Raw genomic sequence first — 20,453 nt, forward strand, 5'->3', positions numbered from 1 at the left:
TTACGCGGGTTATATTAAGCTCATAACTTTTTTGAAAAATATTTTACTAAGTCTTCTTTTATTTCAGTCTTCATAAACACATGCGGCATTTGAATAGGGCTATTTGCGGCTATTTACGGCATATGGGGTATTTTAAGCGTATCACGTTGAACAAAATAATGGAAGGACAAAAGGTCGAGGTAAAAATTTTTCATAACAACGTGGGACAGATTTATATAGACGCAAATAAAATTAGTACCATTTTGTATTTATATGTCAGTAAAAAAACATACATTCATAAATATATAGAATAAATAAAATTTAAATGATAGTAATTCCAAGGGGTATACCTCACGGCACCGAAAGTGAAAAGGTCGAAAAAGCAAATATCGGAAGGCAAAGATCGATAAACGAAAGATCAAAAAAAAGGTGCATGGTAAACGGTACTATGTATATATAATATATATATCAGTGGCATGCGGTGAAATTATCTCTCTTTTTGTCATACAGCCTTGTTTAATGTGCGCGTGCAGGATACGGGAGGAAAAGCCTGTTTTTAAGTTTTAAGCTCTTATTCCTGTTGTATCCTGCTCGCGCAAATTAAGTGAGGATGTACGACGGGGGGAGAGAGACTTTTATCACACGCCACTGATATACATATACATATACTAACCGTTTTTCATATGTATGCATGATAAACGAATATTTTCGACTTTTTCATTGTCGACTTTTTCACGGTCACCCAATTCCAAGCAAAATCGCTCATATGTACATATGTATATGAATGCATAATATTTTATTGAGAAACATATTATACACGTAACCATAGGAAAAAATCTAGTTTGTGTAAGATCACGCAAATTTTTTTTTACAATCCATAAGACTACGGAGAAAAGGGAGAGTTAATCTGGTAAACATTACACCATATTTATCAACTTCAACGCAAAAGAAATTGTATACTTTATTGAATACTTTCAATATTGGCTATGAAATTGTAATATTTCGGTCCATGACGTCTGCAAATTGAACGAGCTCTTCGCCATAGGTATAAATTTACATATGGAGGGCTCGGCGGTAAATAATGGTAAGCGACATATGTAAATTTTTCTGATAATAAGAAAAAAACGTTTTAAAAAAATTGTTTACATTGTTTGCGACTATAAATGATGGTAGGAATGATCTGAGATATCACTGCCATCTTGAGAGAATTTGGAACGATTTACGAATATCTGTTGTAAAAGTCTCATACCCATTTTTAAACTAAAAATTCAATTTAAAAAATTTTGGCGTTTACCATTATTTACTGCCGAGCCCCTCGTATGTTATCAAAACTACCACCAGATATTATTCAGAATTATGTAATATATTCGTACCGTATTCTATTTCCATAAAACATGCTAAACAAATTGCAAATGTACATACAATATACAACAGAGGGGGGGTTAAACTCTCTCTATCTCCGTCACACAGCATTAATTATGTGCGTGATAGAGATATAAATATGCAGTTCTAATATGCGTGATTGGCATACACTGTATGTCAAGTTTGGTTACACTGTATGCCATACAGTGTAACCAAACTTGACATACTGGAAATTTAATTTGTTAAAAATAATCCACAAACGACACATTTCAGGGAAACTTTAGATATACTGAATTTACTAAACAATATTCAAAAACATTTGAACTTGTTTTGTTTAACAAAACCAAGTCACATGAATAATTTATCTGCAATTTCATAACAACAAATAAAATCATACATGCATACTTATACATACATACAGGGGGAGGGGGGTAAGCTGGGGTTAAAGTTCCAGGGCCCGGACTACTTGAGGGGCCCCCTGTTGGGACGTTCGACTGATCAATATTGATATTTTTTATTATCTAATATATAATTTCGAAAGACACTTTGTATATGTATATATATATGTATGTAAGTATTTTTGGTTGGGAACGTCGAAAACAAGTCAAAGTTTCCATGACGACGATTCGATTAATTAAATTTTTTTTTTTTCGATTCAAATAAATTTAATAAAAAAACAAATGAATATTTACTATTAGATTCGCCATGTTTACGCTGTTTATATTACAAATACTGAGCGAAGCCGGGTAAAACAACTAGTTCTACATAAAAATGTATATATTTCTTTAATGCTAAATGTTTATTATTTTTTGATACGCACATTCTTTGTGTCCATATTCGATTATTTCCATAAATAACATTTAACATATACATAGCTATTTTTCTAATTGTTCTGATAGATTTTTAGCATGCTAAAAATATATCTATTATAAATATAGTTTGTCATAGGGTATGGAATTATTTTTCCAAGGCCCGGAATTCCTCTCGGCGGCCCTGCATATTTATGTATATAAACATACATATACATTGTATGCGTTACATACGTTTTCATTTCAATATATTGTATTGTATTTTTGTATTTTTAAAAATTGCCGTGAAATTAAGCCGCTAAAAATAAAAATCTACCTTTGAAATCGCGTTCCCTACTTTCGTTTGATCCTAAATTTGCGTTTTCATTTCATTCCATCAAAATAATATATTTTCAAATATAATTCTATTTTTATAAACTGACATAGAATAAAACAACTAAAAATAAAAGTTTGACTTTAAAATTACTTTCATGCACATTCATACACTTATTAATTACTAGCTGTATTACCCGGCTTCGCTCAGTGTTTATAATATAAACCGCTTAAACATGACTAAGCTAATTTAATTAAAAAAAAAAAAAAATTAAAAAAAAATTTAAAAATTAAAAAAAAAAATAAAAAAAAAATAAAAAAAAAATCAAAAAAATAAAAAATAAAAAAAAAATTAAAAAAAAATTAAAAAAAAATTAAAAAAAAAAATTTTAAAAAATCAAAAAAAAAAATCAAAATTTTTTTTTGCCTTCTAGGGCTTCGCCCTCGGCGCCCCCCTGAGCCTTTGCCTTCTAGGGCTTCGCCCCTCCACGCCCCATGAGCAATTGCCGTTTAGGGCTTCGCCCCCATGATCAGTTGCCTTTTAGGGCTTCGCCCCTCCGCGCCCCCATGATTAAAAGCCGTCTAGGGCTTCGCCCCCCTTAGTTAATGCCTTTTAGGGCTTCGCCCCTCCGCACCCCCATGATTATTAGCCGTCTAGGGCTTCGCCCCCCTTAGCTAATGCCTTTTAGGGCTTCGCCCCCCGCGCCCCCAAGATTAATTGCCGTTTAGGGCTTCGCCCCCCTTAGTTAATGCCTTTTAGGGCTTCGCCCCTCCGCACCCCCATGATTAAATGCCGTCTAGGGCTTCGCCCCCCTTAGTTAATGCCTTTTAGGGCTTCGCCCCCCGCGCCCCCAAGATTAATTGCCGTTTAGGGCTTCGCCCCCCTTAGTTAATGCCTTTTAGGGCTTCGCCCCTCCGCGCCCCCATGATTAAATGCCGTCTAAGGCTTCGCCCCCATGATCAGTTGCCTTTTAGGGCTTCGCCCCCCGCGCCCCCAAGATTAATTGCCGTCTAGGGCTTCGCCCCCCTTAGTTAATGCCTTTTAGGGCTTCGCCCCTCCGCGCCCCCATGATTAAATGCCGTCTAAGGCTTCGCCCCCATGATCAGTTGCCTTTTAGGGCTTCGCCCCTCCGCGCCCCCATGATTAATTGCCGTCTAGGGCTTCGCCCCCCTTAGTTAATGCCTATTAGGGCTTGCGCCCCATGAGGCTGGGCCCCCCGCGCCCCCTTCGGGGCTTCACGGGGCTGCGCCCCTTGTGGCGCCCCCTTTTGAGCCCCATGGGGCTGCGCCCCATGAGGCTGGGCCCCCTTCGGGGCCCCACGGGGCTGCGCCCCTTGTGGCGCCCCCTTTTGAGCCCCATGGGGCTGCGCCCCATGAGGCTGGGCCCCCCGGGCCCCCTTCGGGGCCCCACGGGGCTGCGCCCCTTGTGGCGCCCCCTTTTGAGCCCCATGGGGCTGCGCCCCATGAGGCTGAGCCCCCCGCGCCCCCTTCGGGGCTTCACGGGGCTGCGCCCCTTGTGGCACCCCCTTTTGAGCCCCATGGGGCTGCGCCCCATGAGGCTGGGCCCCACGGGGCTGCGCCCCTTGTGACGCCCCCTTTTGATCCCCATGGGGCTGCGCCCCATGAGGCTGGGGCCCCACGGGGCTGCGCCCCTTGTGGCGCCCCTGGCGGGGCCCCATTAAACTACTCGCCTTGCGCCCCCGCGGGGGTGAATCCATCGAATCGAAAAAAACAAATCGGCGCCCATGGATCGAAAAAAAAAAAAAATCGAATCACGTGTTCGATGACGTCACCGATCTACGGACGACGACGACGACCAAGGATACATACATACATACATATATACAAAGTCTCTTTCCAAATTATAGATTAGACTAGCTGTATTACCCGGCTTCGCTCAGTGTTTATAATATAAACCGCTTAAACATGACTAAGCTAATTTAATTAAAAAAAAAAAAAAAATTTAAAAATTTAAAAAAAAAATAAAAAAAAAAATTTAAAAAAAATAAAAAAAAAATCAAAAAAAAAATAAAAAAAAATCAAAAAAAAATTTTTAAAAAATCAAAAAAAAAAATCAAATTTTTTTTTGCCTTCTAGGGCTTCGCCCTCGGCACCCCCCTGAGCCTTTGCCTTCTAGGGCTTCGCCCCTCCACGCCCCATGAGCAATTGCCGTTTAGGGCTTCGCCCCCATGATCAGTTGCCTTTTAGGGCTTCGCCCCTCCGCGCCCCCATGATTCAAAGCCGTCTAGGGCTTCGCCCCCCTTAGTTAATGCCTTTTAGGGCTTCGCCCCCCGCGCCCCCAAGATTAATTGCCGTTTCGGGCTTCGCCCCCCTTAGTTAATGCCTTTTAGGGCTTCGCCCCTCCGCACCCCCATGATTAAATGCCGTCTAGGGCTTCGCCCCCCCTAGTTAATGCCTTTTAGGGCTTCGCCCCCCGCGCCCCCAAGATTAATTGCCGTTTAGGGCTTCGCCCCCCTTAGTTAATGCCTTTTAGGGCTTCGCCCCTCCGCGCCCCCATGATTAAATGCCGTCTAAGGCTTCGCCCCCATGATCAGTTGCCTTTTAGGGCTTCGCCCCTCCGCGCCCCCATGATTAATTGCCGTCTAGGGCTTCGCCCCCCTTAGTTAATGCCTATTAGGGCTTGCGCCCCATGAGGCTGGGCCCCCCGGGCCCCCTTCGGGGCCCCACGGGGCTGCGCCCCTTGTGGCGCCCCCTTTTGAGCCCCATGGGGCTGCGCCCCATGAGGCTGGGCCCCCCGGGCCCCCATTCGGGGCCCCACGGGGCTGCGCCCCTTGTGGCGCCCCCTTTTGAGCCCCATGGGGCTGCGCCCCATGTGGCGCCCCCTTTTGAGCCCCATGGGGCTGCGCCCCATGAGGCTGGGCCCCCCCGGGGCCCCACGGGGCTGCGCCCCTTGTGGCGCCCCTGGCGGGGCCCCATGGAGCTACTCGCCTTGCGCCCCCGCGGGGGTGAATCCATTGAATCGAAAAAAACAAATCGGCGCCCATGGATCGAAAAAAAAAAAAAATCGAATCACGTGTTCGATGACGTCACCGATCTACGGACGACGACGACGACCAAGGATACATACAAAGTCTCTTTCCAAATTATAGATTAGAAGATAAGATAATATACTAAGTTATTCAAATAATTATGATTATTGTTGACAAAAACACATACATACATATGTATAAGCATATACGTAGTTTACAAAAAAATGTTCATTTCATAAGATAGGTACACATTCTTATATACATACATAAATAATTAAAAAATATATTACCATTGTCAAATGTGAACTATGTATGAGTCAATCCTAATCACGATTACACAAACGTTTCAATCCGACCAACGTAACTTTAATGCAAAACTTGAACACAAATTTTATTGATAAACATTTTACTTATTAAATCAAAGAATTGTTCAATGCGTTTTAAATGTTTTAAGAAAAATACACTTTTATTTATTATTATGTAAAACAATTCATAACAGTTGTTACACGAACTGAGGGCAAATAGTGAATGTTCGAATTTAGACACTCTGGGGCTGTGCTTGACTCTCTGCAACGTGACTTTGTATATTGCCGTTGTCTACAATAAAAAATATCTAATGTATGTACATATGTAGTTAATCAATTTTCATTTCAATCATTTAAAACATGCATAAAATAATTAGATGCAAGTCAATAACTAAACTTCGCATTACTTTATTTTCAGATGAAATAATACAAAACTAAAACTATTACCATATACATACATAAGTATCGTTCGTGTCGTGATCGTGTACAGACGTTGATTACGTGTGTGGCGATTTGGACAACGAAATTGTAACAATTAAAAAATTAAAAATAAATTTGTAATATATAATTATGTGTACGTTCTAAGTGTATAATAATGGCATCAGAACGCATAAGTGAAGTAATAACAATTGAAAAAAAAATTATGGACATTTTGACCACAAAAACTAACAGTATATCAAATGACAATAAGACATTTTTAATTACATCAGTAAAAAAATTAGTTGAATATATTTGTGAAAATGAAAATAATGATAAGGAACAATTTTTGGATGTAATATGTGAATTAAGAAGTGAATTTAAAAATTTGAAAAACAATATACAAAAAGACATAAATATAATAAAAACCAACAGTGAATTAAACATTTTAAAAAGTGTAAATAAGAGTGAAAATAGTTTAAGTTATGCAAATGCACTTAAGAAGAATAATAAAGACATAACAATAATTGTTCCGAAAAAAATCCAAGAAACGGACAAAACAAAGGAAGAATGCAAAAGTTTAATAAAACCCAAGGAACTAAAAATAGGAATACAAGGGGTTAAAAAAATCGGTAAAGGGGGCATTGCTGTAACGTGTAACAGTGCACAGGATAGTATTAAATTAATAAAAGAAGTAGAAAATAAATTAGGGGAGAATTATAATGTTAAAAGAGGGGAATTAAAAAATCCCAAAATTAAAATTGTAGATATGTCGGAGGAACTTACAAGTGAACAGTTGGCTGAGTGTTTGATGAATCAAAATCAAGAAGTTATAAATGATGGTGAACTGAAGGTGTTAAAAATATGGAAAAGTAGAAAAAATAATAAATATAATGCGATAGTGGAAGTAGATTGCAATACATTTAAAAGATTTATTGAAGATGGAAAAGTAAATATAAATTGGGATAGATGTAGGGTTTTTGAAGAAATTAATATTCTAAGATGTCTAAATTGTTACGGATTTAATCACAAAGCGGTGGATTGTAGAAACAAGGTGACATGTGCGAAATGTGGAGAAGAAGGGCACAAAAGCGAGGGATGTAACAATAAAATAATAAAATGTAATAATTGCTTTAAAAGTAATAATAAATTAAAATTAAATTTGAACACAAATCACGGACCGTTGGACACTAAGTGCAGTGTATATAAAAGAAATATAGAATTAATGAGAAATAGAATTAAGTATAATAATATATAGCAACCACCAAAAGGTATCGGTATAAATGTACAAAGTTTTTTTGCTCACAAGGATGAGGTTTGGAGTTTAACTGTAAGTCAAAAACCATTATTTATAGGTTTAAGTGAAACGCATGTAACTAGTGATTTTGAAGATTTTGAGCTGAATATAGATGGATATTGTGTTTTGAGATGTGACTCTAATTCTAGACATACGGGTGGGGTACTATTGTATTTAAGGGATGATTTAAGTTACGGTAATGTAATAGTTAATAAGGTTGATGGTGAGTTTTGGACAATTGGTGTGGATCTGCTTGTGAATGGAGTTACTGTGTTTTTGCTAGTAATTTACCGCTCTCCGAATGGTAGAAGTGGAAGATTTCTTAAATTTTTAGAAGAATTGAGTGAAAGAAGTATAGATGTGAGTAAAAATATAATTATGTTTGGGGACTGGAATTTTAATTGGTTACAGACAGAAGAATTTTATGTAAAAAAGTTGAGAAATTGGGTAAATGAATTGGGTTTTAAACAAAAAGTGACGGAAGCAACGAGAGTGAATAATTTATCAAGCTCTCTCATTGATTTGGTTATAACAAATATAATGGATCTGCGGTGTGAGGTGAAAGATGTACCGAAAATAGGAGACCATTCTATTGTCAACATGTTTTTGGGACAGCGGTTTAGTAACGGAGGACTTAAAAATATGCAGGTGACTGAAAGAGAAAACATTGATTATCAATTGATGAATGAATTGTTAAAGGAGTGTGTATGGGGAAAGGATGGTGATAGTGTGAATGAAATGTGGGAGATAATGTATCGTAATATAACATATTCTAAAAGTAAATGCGTAAAAACCACAAGAATCATGCATAAGCATAAGCTGAAACCTTGGTTTACCAAGGAAGTAAAGGAAAGCTTAGTTGATAAGAATGTTAGTTATAAAAGATATAAAATTATTAAGGCTATGGATGGAATCCAATTAGAAAAGGCTTGGTTAGAGTATAAAAGAAAGAGGAATAAATGTGTGAATGTTTTACGTAATGCGAAGAGGGATTGGCATGAAAGAAATATTGATGGTGCAAAAAAAGATCCCACAAAAATGTGGCGAATAATTAAAACTTTGATTTCCGGGGGAAAAAATGTTTCTTTGAATGAATTAGAAGTCGAGGGAGTAGTATATAATGATAAAGAGGATATGGTTGAAAGATTGAATGAGTTTTACATCAATAGTGTGAATGATATAGTTAATTCAATACAAACAAGGCATAATAGTGTGAATGATGATATTAATTTGGGTTTAAATAAGTTTGAAAGGTTTAAATTAGTGGAAATGGAGGGATTAAATGGTGTATTGAAGGGCATGAAATCAGTTTCTAGTATGGATGGATTGACTCTAGATATTTTAATCAACACTTGGGACATGGTTGGACCTCAGTTACTGAAATTAATAAATGAATCGTTAGAAGTGGGATCCGTCCCGGATGCATGGAAGGTGTCTACTATTGTACCGGTACCAAAGGTTACGGGCACACATAAAGCCAGTGAAATGAGGCCCATCAATATGTTACCAATTGTTGAGAAGATGCTGGAGGAAATCGTTATGATTCAATTGAAAGAGTTCATTAGTATAAATGATTGTTTGGTTGTGGAACAGTCTGGATTTAGAGTGAAACATTCAACAGAAACCGCTATCCAATTGGTGGTTTCTGATTGGATGGAGACGATGGATGAATCTAGCATGGTTGTTGGAGCAGTTTTTCTAGATTTTAAGCGAGCGTTCGAGACAGTAGATAGGAATATTTTATTACAAAAATTATATAAGTTAGGAATAAATGGTATAGTATTAAAGTGGCTTCAATCATACTTAAATAATAGAAGGCAAAGAGTAAAAATTGATAAGGTGTTATCCTCTGAATTTGTAACACCTCATGGAGTGCCGCAAGGGTCCAAATTGGGACCCTTATTATTTATATTATATATAAACGATATTGTTAAGGTAATTAAGATGTGTAAAATACATTTGTTTGCAGATGATACATTGATATATATAATTGGAAAGAATGTTGATGTAATGTCTGAGATTTTAAATATAGAATTAAATTATGTGAATGACTGGTTGTGTGAAAATAAATTAAAGTTGAATGTGAATAAAACAAAAATGATGTGGTTGAATGGTAAAAATAAAAATATATTGAATGAAATTAGAATTGATGATAAGTTAATTGAAAAAGTTGAAAATATAAAATACTTAGGTGTATACATAGATTCAGGACTAAATTTTAAAATGCACGCTGACTATATAATAAAAAAAATGGCTAGAAAAGTTGGTGTATTATGTAGATTAAGAAATATTTTAAGTAAAAAAAGTAAAATTTTAGTGTTTAATTCAATTGTCTTGCCACATGTGGTTTATTGTGCCACTGTGCTTAATTTGTTTAGTGGCCAAGATTTAGAAAAAATGCAAAAAATACAGAATAAAGCTATGAGAGCTATTTTGAATGTGAGTAGATTTAAGAGTATTGGAAGTATGTTAGATGAATTAGGATGGATGAGTATTAGAATTAGTCTAAATATTAGTACATTGTCTTTTGTTTATAAGTTAGATCATAAGTTATTACCTAAGTATTTTGATGATTATATAATAAGGAATAGAGATAAACATAGTTTTTATACTAGAAATAAGGACAAACTAGTTGTAAGTAGAGTAAGAAAGAATAAGACGGCTGGGGGTGTTTTTCACAGGGGTGTGCTCATGTATAATGCCCTCCCTGAGTGCGTCAGGTCTGCTAAAAACATGGATGCATTCCTGCGAGGTGCGAAGAGACACCTCTGTGAGGGACAGTACATATAAGTTAATTATAAATTTTAGAGTTAAGTATAATAATTAAGATGTATTTTTTTTTTAAATTAGCTTGATAGCTAAAATATATATAAATAAATAAATACATATGTATGTATGTACTCTTACCGGTTTATATTATACTAGCTGTATTACCCGGCATCGCTCGGTATTTGTAATATAAACTGCTTAAACATGGCTAATCTAATGGTAAACATTTTATTAAATTTATATTAATAGTTTTATTTTATATAAATTTATTTGAATTCTCAGGTTACACGACAATTGGTGCAAGTCCAAAATGTTCAACGACAAAATGTACCCGAAAATTAGTGCACTGACAAAATGTACCCGCGACAAAATGTTTAAGCGACAAAATGTTCAAAAATGTTCAAAATGTTCAACCGTATCCAATATTTACGTATTTAAATTGAAAAAAAAAACTTTCCGAGCGTATGAACTCCAGATTACATTGCATTAGTTTATATGGCAGGGCTTCTCAACCGTCTCCAAAATTTACTTTATTTCAAATGAATAATTTACTTTTTATCGTACACATCGCGGGCGTTATTAAATTAGTATAAATGACAGGGGTTCTCAACCGTATCCAATATTTACGTATTTAAATTGAAAAAAAAAACTTTCCGAGCGTATGAACTCCAGATTACATTGCATTAGTTTATATGGCAGGGCTTCTCAACCGTCTCCAAAATTTACTTTATTTCAAATGAATAATTTACTTTTTATCGTACACATCGCGGGCGTTATTAAATTAGTATAAATGACAGGGGTTCTCAACCGTATCCAATATTTACGTATTTAAATTGAAAAAAAAAACTTTCCGAGCGTATGAACTCCAGATTACATTGCATTAGTTTATATGGCAGGGCTTCTCAACCGTCTCCAAAATTTACTTTATTTCAAATGAATAATTTACTTTTTATCGTACACATCGCGGGCGTTATTAAATTAGTATAAATGACAGGGGTTCTCAACCGTATCCAATATTTACGTATTTAAATTGAAAAAAAAAACTTTCCGAGCGTATGAACTGCAGATTACATTGCATTAGTTTATATGGCAGGGCTTCTCAACCGTCTCCAAAATTTACTTTATTTCAAATGAATAATTTACTTTTTATCGTACACATCGCGGGCGTTATTAAATTAGTATAAATGACAGGGGTTCTCAACCGTATCCAATATTTACGTATTTAAATTGAAAAAAAAAACTTTCCGAGCGTATGAACTCCAGATTACATTGCATTAGTTTATATGGCAGGGCTTCTCAACCGTCTCCAAAATTTACTTTATTTCAAATGAATAATTTACTTTTTATCGTACACATCGCGGGCGTTATTAAATTAGTATAAATGACAGGGGTTCTCAACCGTATCCAATATTTACGTATTTAAATTGAAAAAAAAAACTTTCCGAGCGTATGAACTCCAGATTACATTGCATTAGTTTATATGGCAGGGCTTCTCAACCGTCTCCAAAATTTACTTTATTTCAAATGAATAATTTACTTTTTATCGTACACATCGCGGGCGTTATTAAATTAGTATAAATGTCAGGGGTTCTCAACCGTATCCAATATTTTCTTATTTAAATTGAAAAAAAAAACTTTCTGAGCGTATGAACTGCAGATTACATTGCATTAGTTTATATGGCAGGGCTTCTCAACCGTAATATAAAATCTTATAATGAAAATAAATAAATAAAAGCCAAAATTACAAATCTTTTCTTCATATGAAATAAGTTGTATTCAGTTGAAAACAAAACAAAAATCATTTAAACATAATATGAGCATACAAAATAGATAAAGAAAAAAGATCATCATTTGACATGTATTTTTAAAATCATTTTTAAATTTATTACTTAATTTTGTAATAATATTTATTTTAATAAATAAACAATATTCAATTAAAATAATACATCATTAATTGTAAGATTAAAAGTGATCTGCTCTCAAATAATGGAATCATCATAGTTCGAACTGTTGAAATGCACATGTCATTAAATTTAAAACATTAAAACACAAAATTTATCAATTTTCAGATTAAAACTTTCAGATTAAACAGAAATTATGATGTATTCTCTTATATTTTATAAAAACTTCCATAATGCATCCTCTTCAACACCTTGATTTTGCAAAACCCGTGTTCGTGTGTCAACAGCAACATTTCCTTTTAGCAATTCTAAATCCATGTACATATGTATGTCAAAAAACTATCAAATTTTAACATGTGAATTTAGAGATCACTATTCATTTAAGCTGATTTCCCTCATTTTATGTATCCTCAAGTGTGTATGGTCAATGGTTCAAAGAATGTTTTCTTTCGAAGTTTTGGGTGGTTTTAGATAAAAAAGCCAATAAATTTCACTAAACGTCTTTTAAGTTTTGAATGTGCTCAGATTACTATTCGAGTGTTAGAACGAGATTCTGCTCACAATATTTGGAATACAAAATTTTATGTGAAATTTTAGTCAAAGTATTTTTTAATTGTACTCGAAAAACAATGTTTACATCAATCAAAGTGCCAGGGTGGCGATTTGATTTAAAAGTTATATTATTAAAATTTCTAGTCATAACAATAAAACAATAACAACAAAATATTTCTTGACAATAACAATAAAACTTGACTCTTTGTTGTTTTCGAGAAAGTTACAACCAACAGCCGCAATATTTCCGGGTAAGTTTAAGAAATAAATACTCATTTGAAACGACATATGCCATTCATAAATAAACAGACAAAGCTGTTTTTTGCGTAAAGGGCTGTAGTGCACACAATATTGACTGTGACTAATTACTACTTTTTATGTACGTACGTATCTTAGGGTTGCCATAATTGTCGGACCACCGAAGGGGACTTCCCCCCCCCAAAAAAAAAAACACTCATAGCTTTCATAGCTTTATACACTCGAAATTCATAGCTTTGTTATAAAAAATTGTGCAATCTTTTAAAACAATGCATCTGTACCAAATCTAAAATCAAACAATATAGATTAATAGGCGATTAAATTTAATAAAACCAAATACAACCTTACCTTAACATTTTAATTCATACGTTCTTCTCTCGCCTTTACTCTTCTTTGAATTGGGCGACTTCATGTTTTCGTTTTTTGGAGCAGCTCTTTTTCCCCTTTTATATAATTATATAGTTCAATGCACGACATTTTATAATACATACACTTTTTTATAACACGCTTTTCACTGTGTCAATATAATGCGAATTGCGCTCATCTGTTCAGTGAGCTTTATGTAATTAATGAGAACACACGTTCAACATAGGCATTTTGCGGTGGGTTGGTGAACAAGTATTGTTAACTTGATAACCTTATTAGAACTTTATAATACCAGAGAAATTATAAATTTATTACATAGATATATGTATATTTTTCTATAATAAATGTGATCGAGCTTATCAACTGTGAATAGCTAAAAATTATTATTCTAATGCTACAAACCGAAGTTGAAGAGGACATTGAAGAGATTTCGAACCCACCATTTGCCTATTGTCCTAGGGTTTTACGCAAAGAAAAAAATGCATTCAATAGCCTCTAACATGAGGGTAGTAAAATTTTATAACCCATTTGTCTTTTTACATATTTTCGTCCATTTGTGTAGACAATTCATCTGTCAATCATAGAACTAATTTCAAAATATATTATTGTTTTGCCATCTCTATTCAACGCGCGTGATTTTTTTTACATTTACATTTTAATTGCATTTTACATCAATCGTGTGTCTTTTACATGTCAAAATGAAATTTTGTATGCAACTCTTACGCATAATAGTTAGTTGTAAATGATGCAATATTAATGTGAAACATAAAGGAGGTATGTAAAAATAATTTTAGCTGGGGATTAAGGAACCCGTTGCCCAAAAAAAAAAGGTTGACTATTGTAAATTTCTAATGTCTGCCTTTTTTACATACCTCCTTTTTTCTCCAATACAATGTCCGATTCATACATTTGTTTTTTGTTAAACACTAAGTAAAATCTCTCCATCATAAATCCTAATAGTCGTAATTCGAGACTTGATTGTAAAATAATACATTAAATTTATCTAAATTAATATTTGATATTCTTGCCTTATAATTGTATAATGAAATATTAATTTTAAAAAAAACTTTCATTTTACATATAGCTTGCGAATGTACACTAGAAGACTTATTTGCAGAAGAAATAAAATAATTGCATTTTTAAACAAAATTTTGGAAAAAAATTATGTGAATTTGATTTAGAGACGCCGTAAAGGTCACATTCAATGTTAAAACTCGAAGTACACGTGACCGCTGGCTGGGAACTGTTTTATCAAAATAAAACGTGGCGATCAACGTTTATTTATTTATATATTATCTTAGCTATCAAGCTAATTTTAAAATTACTTAACTCTAAAATTTATAATTATCTTATATGTACTGTCCCTCACAGAGGTCTTCGGTGTTAAACTAATTCAATGACATACGCTTAAAAACTAAATTATTCATTTGAAATAAAGTAAATTTTGGAGACGGTTGAGAAGCCCTGCCATATAAACTAATGCAATGTAATCTGCAGTTCATACGCTCGGAAAGTTTTTTTTTTCAATTTAAATACGTAAATATTGGATACGGTTGAGAACCCCTGACATTTATACTAATTTAATAACGCCCGCGATGTGTACGATAAAAAGTAAATTATTCATTTGAAATAAAGAAAATTTTGGAGACGGTTGAGAAGCCCTGCCATATAAACTAATGCAATGTAATCTGCAGTTCATACGCTCGGAAAGTTTTTTTTTTCAATTTAAATACGTAAATATTGGATACGGTTGAGAACCCCTGTCATTTATACTAATTTAATAACGCCCGCGATGTGTACGATAAAAAGTAAATTATTCATTTGAAATAAGGAAAATTTTGGAGACGGTTGAGAAGCCCTGCCATATAAACTAATGCAATGTAATCTGCAGTTCATACGCTCGGAAAGTTTTTTTTTTCAATTTAAATACGTAAATATTGGATACGGTTGAGAACCCCTGACATTTATACTAATTCAATGACATCTTAAAATGATATTCAATGAGTCACAATGACATTCGCTTAAAATGTAATTGTTCAATTTAAATAAGTATATGTTGGTACGGTTGAGAACACCTTTAATTTATAATAATTTAATAACATCCGCGATCTATACGATAAAAAGTACCATATACATCGATAAATATAATACAATAAAAAGTTACTTTTGCCATTAAAATAGGATAATTTAGGATTTTTGAACATTTTGAACATTTTTGAACATTTTGTCGCGGGTACATTTTGTCGCGGGTACATTTTGTCGCGGGTACATTTTGTCAGTGCACTAATTTTCGGGTACATTTTGTCGTTGAACATTTTGGCCTTGCACCAATTGTCGCGTCCCCGAATTCTCATTTGTTTTTTGTATTAAATTGACTGTCACGAACAAACATATATAGTAAGTCTCTTATAAAAAAATATATGTACACCCCCGGGGTCTGCGCCCCCTTGGGCTTCGCCCTCGGCGCACACACCCCCGGGAACTTCGAATCCTTTGAATCGGAAAAAAGCGAATTACTTGTTCGATGACGTAAGAACAATAGACTGTCGACTAATTAGATTGACGAAAAATACGTACATACATACGAACAAACTTTAGTGTTTTATATGTTAGATACAAAATTCAGAACAATTGAACATTCTAAAATAAAATTAATTAAAACATATGTGATTATTTAGGATCAGAATCCAGTTAGGCAAGATCAACTTGAGGTAGGGCAATTTGCTAATGACCCGCATTATATCAAATAAATAATATACAGACAACTCTCTTCTTCCAACATCAACCTAGATATTATATCCTTAGTACGGGTAATAAGGGTATATTTTTTCATTCTGAATTTGGAAAAGGTGATATTATTATGTATAAAAATTTTCTTCGCGATTTAAAAAACGCAAACAATAAAATTTAAGGTAAATATAACATTCTTTATATTTTACACGACTCATTTTAGTTTAAAAAGTAACAAAGCAATATTTGGGAACGAATGAAAAATTCATACACTCATACAGTCATAATTCTCATAATAATTTAGGGGGAGCTTGCAACCCCCATAGCCTCCCCTCTGGCTACGACGATGCTATGGACTTAGTAAGGTAAACGGATCACGCACATGACAATCGTTGTCACGAAAATCGCGAATACGGAATATCTGGAATCGAGTTCTCGTTAGTATAATAGTTAACGTGTGTAAATGTTAACTATTATATTATATTATATTATTATATTAACTAAATGGACGGAATTTTCGGGTGCCAGATATTCCGCGATCAAGATTTTAGTTACGTGTGTGAGATTGCTTTGTGCGGAATAATCACCAAACCATTTTTTTTAATTTTTAAATTGACTGGAAATGGTTTTTATTTTTGGTTTCTGGATTCAATTATCTCCTAAGCCACTCAATGGATCTTACTTTTTTACATGTAATAAAAATGATAAATTTTATACACTCATATTTTTCATTTCAAGTAAAATCCGACCGCTAGTGATAACGTGTATCAAATATACAAACGATGTAGATAACGCAATTACTTAGAGAATCCATGCCTCTTGCAACGTGACTATAATGGAAGTACGATTATATGTATGTACATGTTTCTGTACGGTGTGCTACAAAAATCTTTGAATTTTCCTTTCATACGTATTAATTGAGAATTTCCATAGATACTATGATGAAAATGACATAATATTTATCGACTGCATCCCATTGTTTCATTACGCAATATGAAATTCGCAACAGTATCATATTGCGTATAACTAACTGTATGTGTTGTATTAATGGATTCTGCTTTCCTGCATTTTAAATCATGGCTAGAAAATTGAATTGCAAATATTTTATACGTGGTTGGTTGTATAAATTTCAGCCAATAACGATCGAGCGATTTTCCGTACTTCTAAATAGCAATAAAAACAGCAGTAGCGTTGATTGAATAAATCTTTTATTATATATACATGAATTATTTCGTATCGATAATTACATAACCAGTGGTGTCACCCTAATGGTTTCCATGGATTTCCGGAAACCTGTTATTTAATCTAAAAATTAATATAATTTTTGTTAAAAATTAGACAAATCTTGAAAATTTCATGAACTTTCATGTAATAATAATGCCTTAGACGAAAAAAATGTATATATAATTATATTTTCAAAATAATTTTTTTGAAAAAAAACATTGGAAACCCGTTGTTCCAAAATTAGGGTGACACCACTGTACATAACTGTTTATAAGTCTATTAGAAAAAAGCATTTACATCAATAATTCGAATGGAAGAAGCACTACAGTTGTAGACCATGTGATGAGCGTTGGCTATTTGATTAAAATAATATTTTAACACCAATTGATCTAAAATTAATATATTGATATCAGTTAGTAATAAAAAGGAACGCCATCAAAAGGTATAAAATATACTCAATAATATCACAAACATATGTAGTTCTTACTAACGGACACGCATTACTAACGGACACTTATTAGTAGAGCCCGGATAACCAAGGTGCCGTTTATTGTTCAAATTTTGCAAATGCATTGTTAAAGGTTTGCCGAACCTTTTTTACAAAGCATTTAAAACAATTGAGCAATAAGCGGCACCTTGGCTATCCGTACTCTACTCATTAGGGCAATCCCAATACACGTTCCAAGAATTTTAAAAACAAGAGAGAGCAATAAAAGAATCGAAAATAGGTTTTGTACGAAGTTAACAATACCCATAGCGGTAAAAAACCATATTTGGCCTAATTACTATCCGCCCTCTAGTTCTTATACTTAAAATTCATAACGCCAACGACTAGTGGTTCGTATATCTACATATTATACATATATTCTTTGGTTGTAATTTTCACACGTGAAAAAATGAAACAATAACTAAAACCAAATGCGTATTAAAAATTTAATCTCTATCGTTAATCAATATTCATTTTTCAATTTTAATTTGTGTTTGGTGGAACAGCTCACGAAGCACTTGAAATAACGTCTTTGGCATGTGAATATTTTCAAATTCATAAATATGTTCCTACTATTAATATAAGATAAGTTCTCTTTTAAATAATTTCACCTACGGTGCGTTCTAATAGCGTAGAAAAAAATCCAATTTAAGAAAAATATTTCATACAATATTTGGGTATTTATGCGAAGTAAAAAAATAAATAAAAAAATTGTACTTTTAAAATAATTTTCGCCCGCGGCGTATTTAAATATTGAAAGAATAATTCATTTTCAATTAACTAGTATATTTGAATGCAGAAATGTATACATGTATGTGTTTTTTTAAGATTTACCTTTTATATAAATTGTACGATATCTTTTTAAATTCATGCCTAATATTTCATTCTAGGATTGCATACAAAAAAGTGGCTCTAAAAACTACAGAGATGTTACAAAAAATACAACAACTTACCAAGGTGGTCAAAATTGTAGCATTTTTTTAAACTTATCTATTACGATTATTTTTCACCATCGTACTGGCGGATTTCATTTGAATATATATTTTTGACCTAACTGTGCAAAATGGCAAAGTTTCAAAACGATTGGAAGAATGTAGGATATCAAACCCAAAATGTTGTCAGACGAAAGAACCAGGTGAAGTATAGAAGAGGCTTGTAAAAAAATGTAAAAAAAATGCAGTTACTCGCGAAACCCGTTTTGTTGATGAAAGGTAAAAGCGAAAGATCTCATTTAAATGAAATAAACTATTGTTGTATCTTATTCACTACTTTAATTTAAACTTTTATAAGGTTTGATTGTTCTTTCTTATGACTTTTTATTGTTACGAAAGTACGTATTCTTTCTAATTACTTAATCCGTCTACTGATTTTATTATTCTGGATGTGACCCGTGCATAATTTTTTTCTTAATTTGATCATCGCTACTAATGGGACATCCCTGTCACAAGATAATGAAAAGTTTTTTGAGACAGGGTTGAAAACTTGATAAATTGGCAAATTCTGAGGAAACGATCGACCTGGAGTCACAAACCAACGTCTGGCCAGCAGTAACCAGTGGGACTCGAACCCGTGACCATTATATTCGAAAGCATATATGCTAGTCCCACTAGTCCACGCTGCAGGTTTTTAATCAATTTTGGTATAAATCAGTTTTTGGCTAGTATTTTATTAAACAAATGGTCAGTATTATATTATTAAATGTCAGTATAAATAACAAATGGACAGTATAAGAATCTGACGTACGTTCGGTAGAACAAATATCAATGCTTGTTGGATGGAATTGTCTAGGGTTTGGTGCATCCGCTCTAAAATCGCCAGATTAACAGAACGGCAGCTTTAAACGTAATTCTCGTTTTCTCGAATGATAGATTGCACATGAGATGACGAGTAACCTTTCGATGTGCACAGATGCAATTATTAAAATTGAGTTGGATCTTTCTGGCGAGTTTAATAAGGCAAGATTCGGAACTTATCGAATCTTCCCTTATTAAACTCGCCTGAAAGATCCAACTCAATTTTAATAATTCCCATTTTAATAATTGTATCTGTGCACATCGAAAGGTTTCCCGTCATCTGATGTGCAATCTATCATTCGAGAAGACGAGAATTGCATTTAAAGCAGCTGTCCGTCAATCTGTCGTTCAATTTGTCTGGCGATTTTAGAGCGGATGCACCGCATCCAATTGTCTAATGCTGCGTACGCCCCAAACCAACGAACAGCCCACAGGCCAACTTTTAAAACCAGTAGCGTAAAAAATATCGAAATAAAAATTAAATTAAAAAATTTAAATAAAATATCAAAATTAAGCTAAAGAGCGAGATTGAGCTAAAATTAGATCATTGTTGATGTTTTGAATTACGACGATATGCATTTACAACCAGAGAAATATTATAATTTCTCTGCTTACGAGCGAAAAAAAATCTTGTTAATATTTTTTAAAAGTCACGATATCGACTGTCCTCTGAGAAAACAATTATAAGGCATCACACTTTAGCCTATATACAGTTGTATGAGTTGATTTGAGATTGTATTTGTATATTCGTGAATTCACTCCCATTCGATCAAAACTCATCCTCTTGTCGGTCATCACTAGAGGTAGGATAGTCACAGTGCTATCCATTGTTCGGCAAACCTTTAACAATGCATTTACAACCTTTGAACAATACACGGCCCCCTCAGGCTCCGGTGACTAGT

At 34.1% G+C, this 20,453-nt stretch overlaps 1 long non-coding RNA gene across 1 annotated transcript in view; it reads right to left on the minus strand.

The window, feature by feature from the left end:
- The window catches only part of LOC143916794 (uncharacterized), a 36,769-nt gene that overhangs the window by 10,175 nt on the left and 6,141 nt on the right, over positions 1-20,453 (minus strand). The gene's annotated exons all lie outside the window — the stretch shown is intronic.

The sequence above is a fragment of the Arctopsyche grandis genome, chromosome 9 (assembly GCF_051622035.1).
Source record: "Arctopsyche grandis isolate Sample6627 chromosome 9, ASM5162203v2, whole genome shotgun sequence".
Classification (NCBI taxonomy): domain Eukaryota; kingdom Metazoa; phylum Arthropoda; class Insecta; order Trichoptera; family Hydropsychidae; genus Arctopsyche; species Arctopsyche grandis.